Raw genomic sequence first — 21,198 nt, 5'->3', positions numbered from 1 at the left:
ACAGTTGAAGTGTACCTATGATGAAAATTACAGGCCTCTCTCGTCTTTTTAAGTGGGAGAACTTGCACAATGGCTGACTAAATACTTTTTTGCCCCACTGTATGTAGATTAGCATAAGAATAGAACTAAATCACCAAAGGAATGAGAATACATCAAATAAAACACAGTCTATTGTGTGTGATATGCTCTCTTCCATATTATTGGGTAAATTCTCTATGATCTACGATGCAGTTTAGTAATCATGCAACTACATCTTGATTTAGCCTACATTGGTGAGAAAATAGAAAAATGTATCAAAAACCAACCATGCATGTGGATATCATTATTTCTGTATAGTTTATTCAACGTCCAATTAAAGTGCAGAACAAAGAAAGAAATGTAGGCTGCTACTGTATGTGGCAAGCACAGTGCATGCATGTAATTTTGTTGCGCTCTGGGAACCGCACTTGAGAGAACAAATTGATTGGAGGTTGCATGCAGTAGGTGGACCCTGGACCCACTCGACATCCCACTTTTAAGAGATCAGGAGAATTTTACTCGTGAACACATGACATTTACATAGCATTTGAGAAGGAGCGAACAGGGACCACGATATATATATATATATATACATATATTTATACTTTTTGCCATTTAACAGGTACAGAAAGAAGAGAAGCCACTAGATGAAGGAAAAACAGTAAAGCAGCGGAGGAAAGATCCGTGTGGAGATATCCGGAGTTGGCACAGTGACACTCTAGTTCTCTCTGGTAAGATTATTATTCACCGTCAATTTTCAGTGGAATGAATGTATTTTCATATTCATAGTCGGCTATTCGTCACCCTCGTCATTCCCTTTGTGGTCTACTGAATATAGAATAAATATAGCTATCAAACTGTCACAACTATTCATATTATGAACCTGTTATCGAATAGGATTGCCACCTAGAGCCAAATGGTCGCTCCAATGAAATATAATACTGTGAAACATTTTTTGAAATGTAAGACATATCTTCTCGAATTACTTTTACCTAAAGAGTGCTGTTACATTCTTGTTACATTGTTACATTATTGTGGCGTTATATTACTGAAGTAACAGTTCTCAGACAGTGCTCGTGGATCTTGCTCTTTCGCCAGGTGATACTGTAACTTGCGCAGCCACGCTGGGTGATAATGCCTTCGTCATCTACAATTTCAAATTCTAGTTCAGAAAAAGACAGCTAGTGATCGTTCATACTTTATTCGCCATTAGTTTATGTTATACAAATGTCTGTATTCAGCATGTGGCATATTTGCCACATTTCTTCGACACTTCAATAGATGCTGTGGCATTTTTAATAGGCTATCCGTATCCCCCTTCTCGTTTACTACTTAAACCTGGCATATACTATAGCTTATTATTGGCAGACATTCCGCTATTATCATATAGGTCAGTCCAATAAAGTTTTAATTTGCCCTTTGCAAATCAGGCCCCTGTAATTGACATAGCCTACAACAGAAGCCTATAGTGCATTTAGGAACACGTTTTTATATGGTGTGTTGAGTTGTATTATCCATTGTACACCCCCCACCCTGTAACTCTGGGTCACTATGCATTAGACAGATAACAAGCATATCTAGATACACCTGGGTTGCTGAGAAGCCCCAGAGGGCGGAGCCCCTTCTGAGGGCTATTTGTAGGGAGGGCAGCAGGTGAGACTACTGTGTTTGCTGGAGCTGACAGGAGGGAGCAGGCGTGAGTTACTGTTCTGTCGGCTTGTCAAGACTACTGTTTCTATATTTGAAAAAGCTGGCTCGTCAGTGAGTCATGCTCTGTCTCACTCTCTCCACCTTCACCTTCTCCCCCTCCAGCCCCCACCCCCACTCCAGAGCACTGGCTTACTGCTGAGCGGACTGAATGCTCCAGCCAGAGCTGTGTGCTTTGAACTACAGATTCACACAAGTGTGTGTGTGTGTGTGTGTGTGTGTGTGTGTGTGTGTGTGTGTGTGTGTGTGTGTGTGTGTGTGTGTGTGTGTGTGTGTGTGTGTGTGTTATGTAGCGTCGTTTTCGATTGAGCTCAACTTAGTAGCATATAATATTAATGTATTTGGTGTGTAGACTTATTGGATCAGTGGTTTGATTTTCATCCTTTGAGAGTGACATGTTTGACTGTGAACATTACTTTTTGTAATTTTGTAACTGACTGGGCGGCAGGTAGCCTAGCGGTTAGAACTTTGGGCCAGTAACCGAAAGGTAGCTGGTTCGAATACCTGAGCTTACGATGTGAAAAATCTGTCAGTGCCCTTGAGCAAGGCACTCAAGGTCCCACCTACAAAATCCTAATTTGCACCCCCTCCCTCAGAGATTGAGAGAGAGAGTGTCATCCTTTTCCCCTTTTGTGAGTTGTTATCCATGTGACATAATTAAACTCGGCTGACAAGTGTTTTTCAGTTTTTCTCTCTATTACCTTGTTTGATACACATTTGCAGTATGACTTGAATCACAGTCCAAGTATTGTAATAATTACCTAGTAGTGAGTGCCTTAGTAGGATAATTGTCTCACAGATGGTTTTCCATGCTCGCTCTGAATCTCAAACTTAAGTGCATTTGGTTTGTGCTGTTCATGTAATGGAATCCCACATTATAGCTCCTTGTATCATCTTCACTATGGTGGCGTGAGAGTTAATGGCCTGCTAAGTAGGTAGAGGGGTTCACTCTATCCCTATCTTATTGTGTCAAAGTATTTTCTACCTTTGTAATGTATCCCCCTCCTGCCTGCATGTATTGCTCTACCTCTGCAGGAATAACAAGTCAACATGAAATGAATTACATTTGACATTTTTGAACTCATGCAATGCAGGAAGACTGAACTCCCCTACAGAGACTTGAGGCCCAGAGATGTAGACTGTGGGAAGACATAAGCCACTGTCTTGTCAAGTGTTTTGATGCTGTGATTTGCTTTGTCTCGCTGAATTAATGAAATGATGGGAACATCAACTTCAAGAACAAATTCATTTTATACTCTCAACGCCCCTCACCGTAATATGATGGCTACCTGCAGCCAGGTCAGAAATGTGTAACTACATTGGAGAGCTTTACGATTGGTGTGGTTATTACATATGTTATAACATGTTAATAACTTTTGTTTCCCCACATAGTTAAATCCAGCCACTGCTTACTGTGGGCTCCTGTTCAATTCAACTCAGGGGCTTTCAAAGTGTACCAGAATGATAAGGAACATCTCAGGATTCTATCCTATTAAACCTACAAGTATGTCTGATCAGATATAGTCAAGGCGCATTAGAGAAATCCTCAGCTATGAAAACCAAACTCTTTTATAAGTTCTGTTTGTACATTGAAGTACTTTGTAAATCCCTAGTCTGAGAGGGAAAACTACCTGTAATCTTTTTAATTGTCTGAGCTACCAAGATTAGGGAGGTAGTAAAATCAAATATTTTGAACAGGTGGTTAGCTTTTCTTTGGAAATGTGCATGGCATCAGTCCAGGTTTGTAAGAGCATCCACTCAAAGATCTTTGGCCTTATTTGAGCAGTTTTAAAAGAGTGTTTGAGACTCTTACTTTCACATAGTCTTAGAATACCCAGAACACACACTTTTAGATTTGCTAAAGATAAAATGATGAAAACCTCAAATGAAATGTGTCTAATTTGGTTGTGGGAATGCCTCCGGGTCCACCACACAATGTCACAACTTCTATTTCATAAAGCTGTTTCATAACCACAGTCTAATAGACCGGGCTAAATCTTGTCTGAGTTTTGGAAATTGAGGCCACTGCATCAGGAAAGCTCATGTGTTTGTATCAAGTTATGTCACTCATCTGTTCAATTTAACAACTGAGGAAGTGCGTAAGAGTGCATTGATGGAGGACATCCAGAGTTACGCTCTTTCACTCAGCAGTGATCAGGGAGTCTATTAGGCACAGGATGCAGGGCTAGAATTAGAATTAGGCCAGACTCAGAGACATGCTCTTACCCCTCTGCTATGTCAATGGCCTCATTGTGACATCAGTGAGGAGAGGTACTAATCTATTTGTTTCATCTAAGCTAACAAATAGTTGGCATTAGTCCGTGCTTACTGGGGTGTAACCTACAGTGTCACTTGCAATGGAATTTTATGAATGTCCTACCATTTGCAAACAGGCAGTTGCAATGGCTTTTTTAATCCTGATTCCTGTGACAAATCAAGTTGTCTATTTAAGCTTTAAATATCAGCTACCTGTTTATCAGGAGTTATCCTGAGCCTATTTGCAATGAGAACAGCGGGAAATGCAGAAGTATTCTTTTTTCCCCCGCTATGACCAGCTCAACAAAAAATGACTGATAGAAACTTGAAACCACTGATCATGACAATTTAGCCCACGGGGTGTAACTCCTGGACAACAGTTGTGAGTAGCCTGATTGTCCATTCCATACGGTCTATTTTACTTTGACCAGTCCTGTTTTTAGGATATGGTGTTTGTTAACGTCAGCACACAACGTCAGTTTTATATGATTGGGCGCCATTTAGATTAGGCTATTTGATCTGAGAAATGTGCTTGTTGTAAAAAGTGTCTGTCTCATTACACGTAAAAAGTGTCTGTAGTGTCTGTCTCATATGTACAAAAGTGTCTGTAGTGTCTGTCTCATTACATGTAAAAAGTGTCTGTAGCGTCTGTCTCATTACATGTAAAAAGTGTCTGACTCATTATCTCCAGGAAAAACCACATACTCTTTCTACCATAGGCTATATCTGCTATATAGCCTAGAGATTAAAAGCACGGGGCCAGTAACTGAAAGATTGCTGGTTTGAATCATTGAGCTGACTATGTGAAAAATCTGTTGATGTTCCCTTGAACAAGGCACTTAACCCTAATTGCTCCTGTAAGTCACTCTGGTTAAGAGTGTCTGCTAAATGACTAAAATGTAAATTTCTGTTACATGATTTTGTGATGGAACGTTGGTGGAGCACCACAGCGATGCGTCTCTCCAACAGCACCCCAGAGAGGCGTGCTGGGAATGGACAATCAAAATATTTGGCTCCCCTGCCTTTGACAAAGTGGCCACTTCTTATCACAGGACGAAATCAACTCTCACTGAAAAAGCCCATATGCCACTCATAGAGATAAATAGTAATTGTTTTTTAGGCAGAATTACGTGAGGTTTATACACTGTATATACACACCATATACACATTCACTCACACACACTACATTAGCACTCCTACACAAAACCCACACACATTCACATACACTACATACGCACACAACACACACATGCATACTGACACAACACAAACACACATACACACACATTACACACACACACACATGTATACACTCATCATTTTACTCTTAGTACTATCTATCTTGATGCCTAGTCACTTTACCCTGCTTTCAGGTTCATACTGTATCTACCTCAAATACCTTGTACCTCTGCACATTGATCTGGTACTATACTCAGCAAAAAAAGAAACGTCCTCTCACTGTCAACTGCGTTTACTTTTAGCAAACTTAACATGTGTAAATATTTGTATGAACATAACAAGATTCAGCAACTGAGACATAAACTGAACAAATTCCACAGACATGTGACTAACAGAAATTGAATAAAGGGGGGATCAAAATGAAAAACAACTGTCAGTATCTGGTGTGGCCACCAGCTGCATTAAGTACTGCAGTGCATCTCCTCCTCATGGACTGCACCAGATTTGCCAGTCCTTGCTGTGAGATGTTTCCCCACTCTTCCACCAAGGCACCTGCAAGTTCCCGGACATTTCTGGGGGGAATGGCCCTAGCCATCACCCTCCGATCCAAAAGGTCCCAGACGTGCTCAATGGGATTGCGATCCAGGCTCTTCGCTGGCCATGGCAGAACACTGACATTCCTGTCTTGCAGGAAATCACACACAGAACGAGCAGTATGGCTGGTGGCATGTTCATGCTGGAGGGTCATGTCAGGATGAGCCTGCAGGAAGGGTACCACATGAGGGAGGAGGATGTCTTCCCTGTAACGCACAGCGTTGAGATTGCCTGCAATGACAACAAGCTCAGTCCGATGATGTTGTGACACACCGCCCCAGACCATGACGGACCCTCCACCTCCAAATCGATCCCACTCCAGAGTACAGGCCTCGGTGTAACGCTCATTCCTTCGACGTTAAACGCGAATCCGCCCATCACCCCTGGTGAGACAAAACCGCGACTCATCAGTGAAGACCACTTTTTGCCAGTCCTGTTTGGTCCTGCGTCGGTGGGTTTTTGCCCATAGTCGATGTTGTTGCCGGTGATGTCTGGTGAGGACCTGCCTTAACACAGGCCTACAAGCCCTCAGTCCAGCCTCTCTCAGCCTATTGCGGACAGTCTGAGCACTGATGAAGGGATAGTGCGTTCCTGGTGTAACTCGGGCAGTTGTTGTTGCCATCCTGTACCTGTCCCGCAGGTGTGATGTTCGGATGTACGTATCCTGTGTAGGTGTTGTTACACGTGGTCTGCCACTGCGAGGATGATCAGCTGTCCGTCCTGTCTCCCTGTAGCGCTGTTTTAGGCATCTTACAGTACGGACATTGCAATTTATTGCCCTGGCCACATCTGCAGTCCTCATGCCTCCTTGCAGCATGCCAAAGGCACATTCACGCAGATGAGCAGGGACCTTGAGTCAGTAGAAAGGCCTCTTTAGTGTCCTAAGATTTCATAACTGTGACCTTAATTGCCTACCGTCTGTAAGCTGTTAGTGTCTTAACGACCGTTCCACAGGTGTAAGTTCATTAATTGTTTTGTTTATAGTTCATTGAAGAAGCATGGGAAACAGTGTTTAAACCCTTTACAATGAAGATCTGTGAAGTTATTTGGATTTTTACGAATTATCTTTGAAAGACAGGGTCCTGAAAAGGGGACGTTTCTTTTTTTTGCTGAGTTTAGCTCCATTCTTGTGTATTTTATTTTATTTCTCTTGTGTTACTATTTTATTTGTATTATATTTTTAAAGCTTTTCACATGTGAGTTCCAAATATCTCTAACGGTTGCCCCAATGTGAGTTTATTTTATGCATGTTACGCAACAGGACAGTTAACCCGCGCTGCCCTCAAACCAAGACACGCTGCCTGCTAATTATCTATAGGCTATGTTTCAACTTCTACATTTCAAAATATTTTCGAACAAGTTTTATTTTCTGACAACAGTTTGAATTGAGGAGTGCTGCGCCTCCTCATTAATTCACATAAGAAGTAGCTCATTTCACTATTGCGGACAATTTATGTTTGAGATCTTTACTGAGCTGGGCAAACTTCTCTCTTCATCGAGAGCCCAAGCACTTCCCCAATGTTTCCCCACATCAAGTATGAAGACATTGCGCATCTCCAGTCAGAACAGACTTTGCACAAACCTTTGCGCCCTGGCACATTTTCTGGCTGGTGGCCGTATTGCCTTCATTGTTGTTTTCCTCACAAATAATAACTTTGGACATGTGTGCATTCCTATCAAAGTAAGTACCTTATTTTCTGTATATCGTGTTCTAGTTTCTACTGTAGCATAAATAAGCATATGTATGTATGTTTTATTCACGTTTTCAAGTACTGGTGACAAGTCATGCGTTCCGATTCCTGCACGAATTGTAATGGACACATATGATGTGTGTAAAATAATTTTTTGAAGATTGTACTGATTATGATGAGCTAATGCTAAGCTATTTTCCAGCTATGTGTGGCGCCATGTTTGTTGACATCATACAATGCATTATGGTTGTCACGTAAGCGTCTATCAGACCAAAGATGTTATAACAAGGGATAGTTAACTCGACTAACTTATGGTGCTTTCAATACGAGGTCAAATCATGATGTCAGTGATCTTCAGGTCGGAAGGTCAGAGCCCTAGAAAGAGGCCTAAGTTCACGAGTTGGAATTCCGAGATTGATGACCGTTGAAAAGATTTTCTCCAGTTAGAGCATGTTTTTTCACAGTTCCCAGTTGTCTTGAACGCATTGAAGTGGAAGTTGTAGATTTCTAAGTTCCCAGTTGTTTTGAACGAGGTATCAGATTGTAACTATGGTACCTCAGGGTTGCCAGCTCATACCCCCCTTTCCAGGGTTTATTTTTATTCAGTGTATAAACTTGCCCTGTGTTTGCCCCCCATTTATTGATAATTCCCCCATCATAGTAATATTTCCTGCATTATATCCCCCCAAGCTATCTTCCACCGATTTCTATCACCCATGGACAAAAAACTGTCACGACTCCTACCGAAGGTGGCTCCCCTTCCTGTTCGGGTGGCGCTCAGCGCATTGAACCATTTTCCCCTTTCTGTTTATTGGTTTCACCTGTTTTGTGTGTAAGCTGATTAGTCGGGCTATGTTAGCCAGTAGGCCCGCCTGCTCTTTGTGCGGGATTGTTTTGTGTTCCTACTGTGCACGTTTGATGTTGACGTGTTTTGTTCGTGGGCTTTTCTCCGGACTGTTTGAGTCCCCGTGTTTGGGGCATTTGTTTTGTGTGCGCTCTGCGTTTCGTGGGGTGGCTTATGTTCGCTGTGTGTGCAATAAAAAGCACTACCCTGTACTCTCTGCTTCCTGTGCCTGACTTCGTACCCACTACGCCCAGAACGTTACAAAAACACCCAACACAAATGAAACGAAACCCCCCAAAATGGTTTCATCCCTGTTTAGCTTTTGCGCTATGGTTAGGCTAGGTAGTAGGCTTGTATTTGCGGTGAGGATCTGTGAGGTGATAACATTTTATTTGCTTTGTGATTTGTCAAAAATGGTAAATGACTTGTCAAGTCATGTGCTCTAGTTCTTGTATGCACTGTGTACAAGTACATCAAAGATTTGTATAATGCTGAAAAGTGGCCAAACTAAATTAATATTTTTCAGGCAATGGGCTTTGACTTTGACTTTATTTGTTAGCGTCTTGTAGTGAATGGCATTCTGGGATTAAGGAGTTTTCTCTTTTCAAACATAAACAAAAATGTAGCTGCTGTTAGCTTAGCTGACATGCATCTCTTCTCTAAACAATATTACATTTCTCTGGTGTGCTCACCAGAGTTGTGGTACATTCTTAACAAGTCTAGCTGTTAGGTCGCTAACTTATGATTAGTTTTTTTGTCAGCGCAACCTTATTGAGACTGGTTTATGGGATGAGTTTGGCTGTGGATGTGTTCCGTGTGATGTTTGGATGATGTAGTTCACATTTGTCTTTTACAGTAAAAGGTGAAATTTAGGAATAAAGTTGTGAATAGCTTTATTTCCCAGCAGTACAAAACATTGTTTAGATGCTTTTCAGACAACAATGCTGTTTAGACAGGTTTGTTGCATCATATATTCTGTTGCTGCTGTTCCAATCACATATTTGTGATGGTACGTAGCAGGGACCAGTCAACTATGATCACAAATATGTGATCGTATGCATTGCAGGGGTAAACTGTGCATCGTTGGGGGGCTCGTAAGCAAGCATTTCACGGTAAAGTCTACACCAGTGTATTCGTCGCATGTGACAAATAACATTTGGTTTTATGTGTTGTTGGAGGTGCGTCTTTGTCAGTTTAGCAAGGAAAATACCGCCCTCATCAATCTGTTGCCATAGTGGCTGCCTAATCTTGCCTAAAGGGTGGGCCGGCCCTGGTAATTTGTGACTGAGACTTGTGTGCTTTAAACAATGTAAATTTGTTGATTGCTAGGCATACAAACAATATTATTTATTGATACATTTGAAACAAGGTCTAGTTGTGGCCGCAACCGGACTAGATTGTGAACAACTCTTGACGGAATGCATTGCTTGACTGACGTGAGGTAGATAAGCACAATATGTTTTGGTTCTACAAAATAGTAATGAATTCATTGCATTCAGTCTTGCACCATGTGATCAATTACCAGTTCTAAATAGGTATTTTTCTTCTCTATGCTGTTGTTGCTGACTGCAGCATGATCTATTTTACATTTGGTCGGACCATGTCTCTAGGGGCGCTGAGCCGGAGGAGTGCGTATTAATCCTGATGTAGTAATTGCGGCCGGCAGGGTCGTCACTGGTTACCACAGCCACAAAGTCATAAACCCTACCTATTTCTACAATTTATCTTATAAAAATCAGATTTTTTCATACATTTTTACCATAATAGCCAATTCTGACTTTGAGGCTGTGGTAACTAATGAAAGCCGTCCAGAAGGTCAAACAAAAGACAAAATGAACGAGTCACTAAGAAAAACAAATCATGACTCTCAAGCAGTGCTTAATTTGTAAATTGGAAGGTCCAGGAACACATAGTGAATTTGAGAAGGAGGATTATTTGGGGGGGCTCTGAGGTACCGGATCACATTGAGAAAAAAGTGTCAAACACAACAGCGCAGCAGACAGAGTAAACAGGGAAGTAGCCTACTATCTATGGTGAAATGGACAGTACTCTCCAAGGTGCTGATTAATTCAAAGCATTTTAGACGTGACTTCAGTATGCCCACATACTTTAGTATAGTTAAGGGGCAAGTCAGAATTTCTTATAGCCTAATCTAGATATCAAATGTAGAGCAAAATTCTTAGACGATACTGCAGAACACACGCCATATGCATACGTACATACTCAGCTGTGGGGCTTACAAGACATGTGGCAGTAGAACAAATATCACAATATCGGAATATAACTTCAAATGTAGGCTACACCAGAACACACATATGAGAATATATAGGCCTCGCGCCTATGTGATAATATGAAGCACATATTCAGATTACAAACTTGTTCTGTACTATGAAGGTAAAGTCCTACCTTAGTTTTCAAAACCTTCCACAATGACTCTCCCCATGTCAAATCCATTTAACTCCTGAGAGTCAATTTCTTGCTTAATTAAAGCCACGAGCAGGCCTGTGGCTGTGACGTTTAGCCTCCTAAGGCTGTTCTGAAGACTCATTTTTAGTGTTAACTATAACCTGGGTGTCCCCTCTAGCCTTGTCTATAAGGCTTACTGCCACCAAATGCGCCTTGGTTCGGGCATATTCAAAATCCTTATTTCTGGGGGCTCTTTGTTTTGTTTTTTAATTAAATATATATATATTTTTTATGTGTTTGGCATAGCATGTTAATTTACTGTACATTCATTCCACCCACTGTTTTTCTAGAATAATACCTCCAGTCGTTTCTAGACTCCAGTCGTTTCTAGTGCCCCACCTTCTTCCAATTTTGATTTCTGCATGACAAGCCAGGGGTTATACGTTTTTCTTATCCATTTTTTTTATGTGGCTTTCCCTCTATTCAAATTCAGTAGGAAGACGATACTTGATTTGATTTGATTTGATTTGATTTGATTTGATTTACTTGACGTAATTTTACGTAGGGACCTCTTCACGAGCTGACCACCATTACCAAGACCTGTGTCAAGATCAGTTACTTACAACACCAGCCCTCCCCATAACCTCTATGTACAAATAAGAGAGCAGGTCTGAAATCAGTGGGGCATGATAGGATGATTTTGCAGAAGGATCACTGCGTTTTTACATGATGATCTTTCTGGGGGCAGAAGAAATAACGAGGAGGCAACTTGATTTAAAGTTTATCGCTTTTATTATAATGTCTACAGTGCAAACAGTGAAACAATAAATAAGTCATACCGGATCCGGGCAAATAGGTGCCAGAACAAACTAAGTCAAATCTGAGAGGTGCCACTCAAATTTCGCATTGCTCTCAAGTCAGTAAAAATAGTCATTAAAAAAGAACGAAACTTTCACAAACCGCACGTCAGTAGTGACGTTTTCCATTCTGAATGGATCACTCTGTCATCACACAGCAGAGCCAGAGCCCTACATTTCTGTTTCTAAATCCTCGTTTCCATTGGCACTTTGAAGTCAACCCGGTTAGGACTGTCCTTGGTGGGCTAGCTCGAATCGCATTTCTACTGCCTCCAGAAATGAAAATGTATTTAATGTTGCTAGAGAGCCAATATGTGACTGTGCAGCTGACTATGCTAATGTTGCTAGCTAGCAAGAGCTTGAATATTTTAATTCCCCCTCACTATGCTGTAACTAACGTTACCCCATGTATTTAGAGCCATGTATTTAGCTTGCTAACGTTAGCTAGCTAGCTAAATGGTTAGTGTCATCGGTAGCTACCATAACAGGCTAGCTAGTTTAATTCCTACCTTGCTTGCCATGGCATTGGCTATTGGCTAGCTAGCTAATCAAGAAAACCAGACAACAGGTTTGATATGATGTAGATAGCGTTGATGAATCGATACAGGAGACCAAGTTGAAACACTGGACAGGGTGGATCAGGTATAGTAAAGGCAGTTTATTTTAACAGTGTAGAGATATCTGGCAAAGCGTGCACGGACTCTCGTTCGTCTGGCTCATAGGGAACCTTCAGAAAAAAGCCCCGATACATTGTGTACAGTCATTTTATTCATGGGTATGACATAGGTAGATTCTGGTAGATCAGGACTCTGGTAGGTTGCTGGTAGTTGATTGGCAGTTCCCTCCAGACTGGTGTCGGCGTCCCATTGGCAGTTGGAAGAGTTCTTTGTCTTTGGAACCCATCCCCAGGAGAGGGAATGAGTGTGTGTAATGTGTGTGCGTTCTTGTCTTGGCAAGTCAAGTCTGTGTGTCCTCGCAGTGAGTGTGTGTAATGTGTGTGCGTTCTTATCTTGGTGTCCTCGCAGTGAGTGTGTGTAATGTGTGTGCGTTCTTATCTTGGCAAGTCTGTGTGTCCTTGCAGGCTAGCACCTGTGGCTAGGATGTCTCCTGTTTTGACAGTGTTGTGGATGGTTTAAGTGAGTGTGTGTGTGTGAGAGATATCCTGTTATGAGGCCTAACATGTTTTACTGTGAAAATACGTTGCTATGTGTTGTCTTAGTTATAGCAATGTAATAGCAGTAAGCTGGTCATTTGCATAAGAAATAGCACTTCATTACAATAGCTAGCTCAATACGACCTGGCAGCTAAAATTCCTGCTAGCTCATGTTAGCTAGCTTGCTTGTTTCAACTAATTTGCTAGCTAATGTTAGGTAGCTAGCATTCGAGGACTGACTGTTCTCATAAACGTTTTTTGAGAAGTGCAAAATGTATGAAGGATCCAGCTATGGTGTAATTTCTGTCATGACTGACTACTGCAGTACTGCTTGTCCGTGTGCTAACAGCAACAACCCAGACGAGCTAGCTAAATGTGTCAGCATCCAGCAGTAATCAGCTGGTGGTTTCATAGTAAAGGCATCACCAACCCAAATTCTAATCGAGCTGGCACCAGTTGTGAAACTGGGCTGCGCTGGCCCAGGTTTCCCTCGACCCAGCTCAAATTTGAAAATTCTATTCGAAGCCAGCTCGAATTTGGTCTTAATTTGGCCCTAATTTTAAGTGCCAGTGGAAACAGGGCTTAAATAGAATGGTCTGAGCCAAGCCAGAGCTTTGTTTGGGGTTCTAATTTAGGGCTATGGCACACATCTCACAGTTCTTAGAATGGAGGCCTAGTACTTATCTCAGCTATTTTGTGAACTATAAATGCGTTTGAAAGAATTTAACATAAAGCCCTTGTGCTCACAAGTCCCATGACAGTGGAGTTGGCCTAGCCCTAGACCCACCTGGTACCATGGCATGTGATGTAGCTGGGTCCACGCTGCTGAACCATGGTGGAGGCCACTCACTGAATTTCCAGCTGGATGGTTGCCCCTGAGATAATCTCTCTCCTCATCCATGTGCTAGAGTAGGGGTGGCAGGTAGCCTAGGTAGCCTAGGCATTGGGGCAGTAACTGAAAGGTTGCTAGTTCTAATCCCTAAACTGACAAAGTAAAAATCATTCTGTCCCTGAACAAGGCAGATAACCCACTGTTTCTAGGCTGTCATTGTAAATAAGAATTTGTTCTTAACTGACTTGCCCAGTTAAATAAAGGTTAAAAATAAATAAATAAAATAGAGAGGATGTGGGGGAACCAGCAGAATTTGCTCCTTTGTTTGGGGCCACATGACTGATATAAGGATGAGCTGGCACTGAGTGGTGCAAGAGGAGCCTCAGCCATACATACAGGCTACAAGCCCATGTGCTGACTATCCTCTGCCATTTTCACAGCTGACACAAGCATACCATCTAGCCATATGGAGGTTTCCTCATGGGTCCATGCCTGATACTGCTTTGCCAATGCTCTCATTTATGCCAAGCATCCTGCCCAGTGCCACAAACAAGCTGACTCGTGCTATGGATGTTTGGAGCCACAGTGTAAACTATACAGCCGGCTGGCCCTGTGAACTTATAGGAAAGTACTTCTGACGTTGGTACAGTCTTACCTGTTTGGCGAAGACGGATCAATTTCTTGAGGAAATTTGAGCTATGGTACATTTTCTGTGTTGGAAACGATTAAATGTACTTATGTACTTGTGTTTGTTTTAAAGTGGTGTTTTTTGCGTGTTTTTTTACACTTGACCTGAATCCTTCCTTCCTACTCTAACATAATATACAAGAGAAATTGAGCTGTTGTACTTTATGAATGAACAGACATTCCACTAAACCATTAGAACTTGAGTTAGAACACTGTTCATGTACTTCAGGCAAGTTCAATCCTCCACGTGAGGATTGTGACAGCTTGCCACAGCATAGTTTTTTTTACTAAACATCTGACAGAATGACGTATAGCAGCTAGTAAGGCTCAGCATCTTCAATCTGTCCTTCCACATAATTGTCAGAGTGATCTCGAACTTATGAACCAGTGGGATATTTGATCAATCATATCATTGTTCCACGTTATAGCTAGCCTCTTATCTGTTCAGCCGTCATACAATCTATTGAGAAATGATTTTAGACTCCAGGTGTCACGAAAAAAACCATATAGTAGATAACAATTATAAACCAGACTTTTCCAGTGGAAACATATCCATGGAAACCTTTTCTGGTGGAAACCTTTTCAGCCATACAATTTGTCTTTGTTCCTTTACAAAGAAGTGAAGGAAAGGATGCAAGGATGAAGTCGTCTACCTTATGAAGCCACAATTCTTGTTCTCATTCTGACAATGTTGATCCTGGTATCAGTATTTACAAACACCTATATCTGACCAATACACCTGAGCCAGGTCCCTCTCACCTGTTTTACATAATCTGTTCGGTCTGCCATTCCACTGTACTGTGGAAACACTGCTCATATGTTAAGCCCTCTTCTTCTGGTCTGCTACTAGTGACCTACACTGCCATCTGCCAATATTACCTGACCTCTCAACTGTTGTCCTTTGGTCTGTGTTTACACTGTCGACCAACTTAGTTTCGCTCTGATATACTGTACCACTGGGTCTTCATCCTTCTACATGTATCAATAGTCTCGTACCTGTACTCAATGGGGCGAATCCTATCTTCCACTTAATTTTCACTGACTAAGTGAGCATTTTGACTTAAAAGTGGAAGTTAGGATTTCCCCCTATGTTTCTTACCAGTGTTCTCTACCTGTGTTCTACATGCTGACCCTCATACCTGTGTCCTCCATTTCCTGGTTGATTATTTGATCTAGCTGTGCTGTGGTCTTGTTACCAGTGTGATGTAGCATTCTACAGTGTCACTTCCTCCCTGTGGGGTGTAAAGTGAGAATGTGAGCTAGCGTGAGGATGTGATGTGGGTTGCTCTATAAATAAATCACATTTCCAGTCACCCAGCTGCAGCTCCTTCTTCACGCAGCCCAGCCAGCCAGCCGTAGGACACTGGAACCACACAGCTCAGCTCTACTCCCTTCCAAACACCTCCACGCTGCATTAGAGTTCATCCACAGATACACACCTACTCAAACACACACTGCCGACACCCTGAGCCCACAGGCCGCATACACACACAGGGGTGTCATGCATTCAAAAAATCTGAGGGAGCACAAAGTACGTGAGGATGGCCGGCAGATGGTCTGGATGGGGGCTAGGCCTAGAAGATGGACAATTTTGCATTTTTCAAACACCTGAAACAGCTATTTCCTGTAATCTAGAGTCATAATAATTATGTTTAATTCTATGTCAAAAATATGTATATTTTTCTGCACATCTAAGCATATCTATTGAGCTGCCTGCATCTCTGATAAAATCTGGGTAAAAGATTGAAAGGAATTTGACTCTTATTCAGTACATTTAGTAATTGCTTGATTTTCTAAAGTCTACCGACCTTGCAAGCAGGTATGTCAGCTAAGATGCAATACATGGCTATTTCAGCCACACCCATTGCTGACAGGTGTGTAAAATTGGAAACACAGCCATGCAATATCCATAGATTAACTTTGGCAGTAGAATTGCCTTACTTAAGAGCTAAGTGAATTTCAACGTGGCAGCATCATAGGATGCCACTTTTCCAACAAGTCAGTTCATCAAATCGGTCAACTGTAAGTGCTGCTATTTTGAAGTGGAAACGTATGGGAGCAACAACGGCTCAGCCGCAAAGTGGTATGCCACACAAGCTCACAGAACGGGACGCTGAAGTGCGTAGCGTGTAAAGAACGCCTGTCTTCGGTTGCAACACTCATTACCGAGTTCCAAACTGCCTCTGGAAGCAACTTCATCACAGGAACTGTTCGTCAGGAGCTCGTGAAATGGGTTTCCATGGCCAAGCAGCCGCAGATTTTCTGTGTGCCTGTTAGAAGCCTGTTTTCCAGATAAGGGCCTGATTCCAAGCTATTGCTGTGGTTGCTACTGTGTATCTCCCACTCTTTTCATCACAATGTGTCACGTTCTGATCATAGTTCTTTTGTGTTTTCCTTGTTTTAGTGTTGGTCAGGACGTGAGCTGGGTGGGCATTCTATGTTGTGTGTCTAGTTTGTCTATTTCTATGTTTGGCCTGATATGGTTCTCAATCAGAGGCAGGTGTTAGTCATTGTCTCTGATTGGGAACCATATTTAGGTAGCCTGTTTTGTGTTGGGTTTTGTGGGTGGTTGTTTCCTGTCTTTGTGTTCTCTGCACCAGATAGGACTGTTTCGGGTTTTGCCACGTTTTTATTTTGTATTTGTGTAGTGTTCACGTTATCGTCTTTTATTAAACATGTTGAACACGAACTATGCTGCATTTTGGTCCTCCTCTCCTTCGACGGAAGAAAGCCGTTACACAATGTTTATATTCCAGCCTTCATTTCTATGAGTAATGTGTGATGTATCAGATTAACAGAAAAAGGAGGGAGTATTCAATATATACTAGTGAGAGAGAGAGCGATGAGGAGCATCTCAGACTGACAAATTGAGTTCCCAGTTAATCTCCAATTCACACAGATGGCGGATCACACTGGGAGTCAGAGGCATGTAATAGCAAGAGCAGTAGCCATGGGGCACAGGTCTGTGATGTGAAAGGGTGAGAGGATGTCTGTTACAGCATCAGAAGTGTCTTACTCTGAGGCTCTGTGTTTTGTTAGTGTCTCAGCAACCTCACCTGTCATTCAATGTATTGGTCTGTGACTGACTGGGACTACACTTTGAAACAAAATATTCAAGGCACATAGACATAGAGTGGAGCTGAAGGGTCCCATGTGTACTGTAGATTGTTTCAGTTGGTTAAGTACTTAATTTAGCAGTCCAGTCACAAGAGCATGGTTATACTGCTGAAATAAGGCCAAGTAGTAGGTTGAAAGGAAAGCTGGTGATTACAGCTGGTGCCAGCGTATCCCCCTCGCACATAAGTATTTGTGGAATTAAATGAATATAGCAATGTGGATGAGTGTGAAGCACACCCTTCTGATTGCTGTGTGTGTAGAACGAGAATAAACAGATGGCTGTTCAGCCCATCCACAATGTCTACCAGCATGTTTCATAACTGTTTACCAAGCAGGGTTATTCCAGGAGTCCTCTACATCCATCCATCCATCCCCATCCATCCATCCATTCACACTTGCCTTTGCTGCTGCTCAAAAGGCCTCTGTGTGTGACATGGAGGGGCTATTCTATTTTTAGCAGCATAGTGTGTGTGTGTGACAAGCATGGGAAGTTAAATCCTGATTTCCCGTCTGAGTGAGAGTGGCTCTGGTCTAATCTAGTCATCCTAGGGACAGACATAGACAGGCTGTCAGAAGCCCCTAGACTCTCCTCTCCACGGTTTCCTCTTAAACATGGCCGGCCACACAGGGAGATACGTCTATTAGCAGCTCATAAGAGACATTTTGTGGAAAAGTGTAATCTCTTAATCTGTTGTAAATCTCTCCACACTGAACATTCAGCCCGCTAGAGAGAGATAAGATGTTTTCTAGTCAGACACGTTGTCACTCAGGGCCCAGGGGATTTCAGTTTGACAGGTAGCTAGACGGAAAAAATGAAATACCTCAGTGGCACAATATGAGATTTTATTTTTGGGCAAACAGTTTAGGGATGTGGCTGGAGAAAATAACTACTTTCAAATTCATAGACAGGTCTATGGATGCAAGGACCATCCATGAGATCAAAATAATACTGTAGTTTTAACCATGCTTCGAAGCTATACAGTGTTTGCTTGCAATTACATTGTTTACAAACAATTAAGTAAAACAAGCTCCTATTTTGGTTTCTGATGGGGTTAGACAGTTGAACTAAACTCATGAGGCATTTACAAGGTATACTCTTCAAGAATCAATGGGTATATGTGACCCCCACCTGTTTTTGGTCTTATTTTCAAATATATATATATATATATATTTTAAATATATATTTATTTGGACATAAATGATGGACATTATCGAACAAAACAAACATTTATTGTGGACCTGGGATTCCTGGGAGTGCATTCTGATGAAGGTCATCAAAGGTAAGTGAATATTTATAATGCTATTTCTGACTTCTGTTGACTCCAACATGGCGGATATCTGTTTGGCTTGATTTGTTGTCTGAGCGCTGTACTCAGATTATTGCATGGTTTGCTTTTTCCGTAAAGTTTTTTAAAAATCTGACACAGCGGTTGCATTAAGGAAAAGTGGATCTAAAATGCCATGCATAACAGTTGTATCTTTTAGCAATGTTTATTATGAGTATTTCTGTAAATTGATGTGGCTCTCTGCAAAATCACCGGATGTTTTGGAACTACTGAACATAACGCGCCAATGTAAACTCAGATTTTTGGATATAAATATGAACTTTACTGAACAAAACATACCTGTATTGTGTAACATGAAGTTCTATGAGTGTCATCTGATGAAGATCATCAAAGGTTAGGCATTAATTTTATCTCTATTTCTGCTTTTTGTGACTCCTCTATTTGGCTGGAAAAATGGCTGTGTTTTTCTGTGACTTGGCTCTGACCTAACATAATCGTTTGGTGTGCTTTCGTCGTAAAGCCTTTTTGAAATCGGACACTGTGGCTGGATTTACAACAAGTGTATCTTTAAAATGGTGTAAAATACTTGTATGTTTGAGGAATTTTAATTATGGGATTTCTGTTGTTTTGAATTTGGCATCCTGCAGTTTCACTGGCTGTTGTAGAGGTGGGACGCTAGCATACCCTAGAGAGGTTAACTTGGGTCAAATGTTTTGGGTAGCCTTCCACAAGCTTTCCACAATAAGTTGGATGAATTTTGTCCGATTCCTCCTGGCAGAGCTAGTGAAACTGAGTCAGGTTTGTAGGCCTCCTTGCTCGCACACACTTTTTCAGTTTAGCCCACAAATTTCCTTTAGGATTGAGTTCAGGACTTTCCAATACCTTGACTTTGTTGTCCTTAAGCCATTTTGCCACAACTTTTGATGTATGCTTGTGGTCATTGTCCATTTGGAAGACCCATTTGAGACCAAACTTTAACTTCCTGACTGATGTCTTGAGATGTTGCTTCAATATATCCACATAATTGTCCTTCCTCATGACGCCATCTATTTTGTGCGCCAGTCCCTCCTGCAGCAAAGCACCCCCACAACATGATGCTGCCACCCCTGTGCTTCACGGTTGGGATGGTGTTCTTCGGCTTGCAAGCCTCCCCTTCTTTCCTCCAAACATAACGATGGTCATTATGGCCAAACAGTTTCATCAGACCAGAGGACATTTCTCCAAAAAGTACGATCTTTGTCCCCATGTGCAGTTGCAAACCGTAGTCTGGCTTTTTTATGGCAGTTTTGGAGCAGTGGCTTCTTCCTTACTGAGCAGCCTTTCAGGTTATGTCGATATAGGACTTGTTTTACTGTGGATAGAGATACTTTTGTACCTGTTTCCTCCAGCATCTTCACAAGGTCCTTTACTGTTGTTCTGGGATTGTTCTGGGATTGATTTGCACTTTTCGCACCATAGTACGTTCATCTCTAGGAGAAAGAATGCGTCTCCTTCCTGAGCGGTGTGACGGCTGCGTGGTCCCCTGGTGTTTATACTTGCGTACTATTGTTTGTACAGATGAACGTGTGGTACCTTCAGGCATTTGGAAATTGCTCCCAAGGATGAACCAGACTTGGAAGTCTACAATTCTTTTTCTAAGGTATTGGCTGATTTATTTTGATTTTCCCATGATGTCAAGCAAAGAGGCACTGAGGAAGGCCTTGAAAAACATCCACAGGTGCGCCTCCGATTGACTCAAATGATGTCAATTAGCCTAACAGAAGCTTGCCAAAACTATAGTTTGTTAACAAGAAATTTGTGGAGTGGTTGAAAAACCTAAGTCTATGTAAACTTCCGACTTCAACTGTATATTGGATAAATGTACAGACACAGATATTCAAAATGCTATACATTATACAGCGGGTGGATCTAATCCTGAATGCTGATTGGTTAAAACCGCATTCCATCCGGTGTCTTTTCCACAAGTTACCACCGGCTAAATCTGGGACGTTAAAAGCCTATTTACTCTGTTCCATCTGACTGTGCAATACGTTGTCTCATCAGCCCAGCCAGGCACTTTATAAACTTGATATCCACTATAAAATCATCTAGACATTACATCACATTTCTTTAAGACTAACATTTAGTTTTCAACAGCAGAAATGTTTATCAACCTTGCTGTCTGTCTCGCCGACATTTGCAACATTGTTTCAACATTCAAATTAGTTGTGGCATGGTAATGAACGTGTCGGGACGAGACAGACAGGCAGGCAGCGTTTTTCAGCCAGTCGAAATCATGAATCACCTGCCATAATTTTTATGGATATATACAAAGAAAGGTAAATTGAAAAAATTTCAAATGAAACGAAGTGCAGCTAGTTTGCAGTCTTTCCAGCTGCAGTTTCAAATTAATGTGTAACAGCTCTCGTCGTCGGTGGAAGGAAGAGTGGACCAAAGCGCAGCGTAGAAAGTGTTCTTGATATTTATTTTCAAGAAACAGTCAAACAAAAATAACAAATCCAAAAACGAAAGCGAACAGTTCTGTCAGGCACAGACACTAAACAGAAAATAACACCCCACAAAACCCAAACA

General features: G+C 41.7%; 1 protein-coding gene across 2 annotated transcripts in view; it reads left to right on the top strand.

The window, feature by feature from the left end:
* The first annotated feature begins 486 nt into the window (after positions 1–486).
* The window catches only part of LOC112254638 (sodium-coupled neutral amino acid transporter 3), a 66,064-nt gene continuing 45,352 nt past the window's right edge, over positions 487–21,198 (top strand). Inside the window, exon 1 of one of the 2 annotated variants that reach the window (XM_024427363.2) lies at positions 487–749. The gene's annotated coding sequence lies outside the window, so the exon portion shown is untranslated. The remainder of the gene's footprint in view (positions 750–21,198) is intronic. The other variant, XM_024427364.2, reaches the window with a different exon arrangement.

Source organism: Oncorhynchus tshawytscha, linkage group LG07 (genome assembly GCF_018296145.1).
Source record: "Oncorhynchus tshawytscha isolate Ot180627B linkage group LG07, Otsh_v2.0, whole genome shotgun sequence".
NCBI lineage: Eukaryota > Metazoa > Chordata > Actinopteri > Salmoniformes > Salmonidae > Oncorhynchus > Oncorhynchus tshawytscha.
Note: the sequence above shows the minus strand (reverse complement) of the source record. Positions and strands in the feature narration are given on the sequence as shown.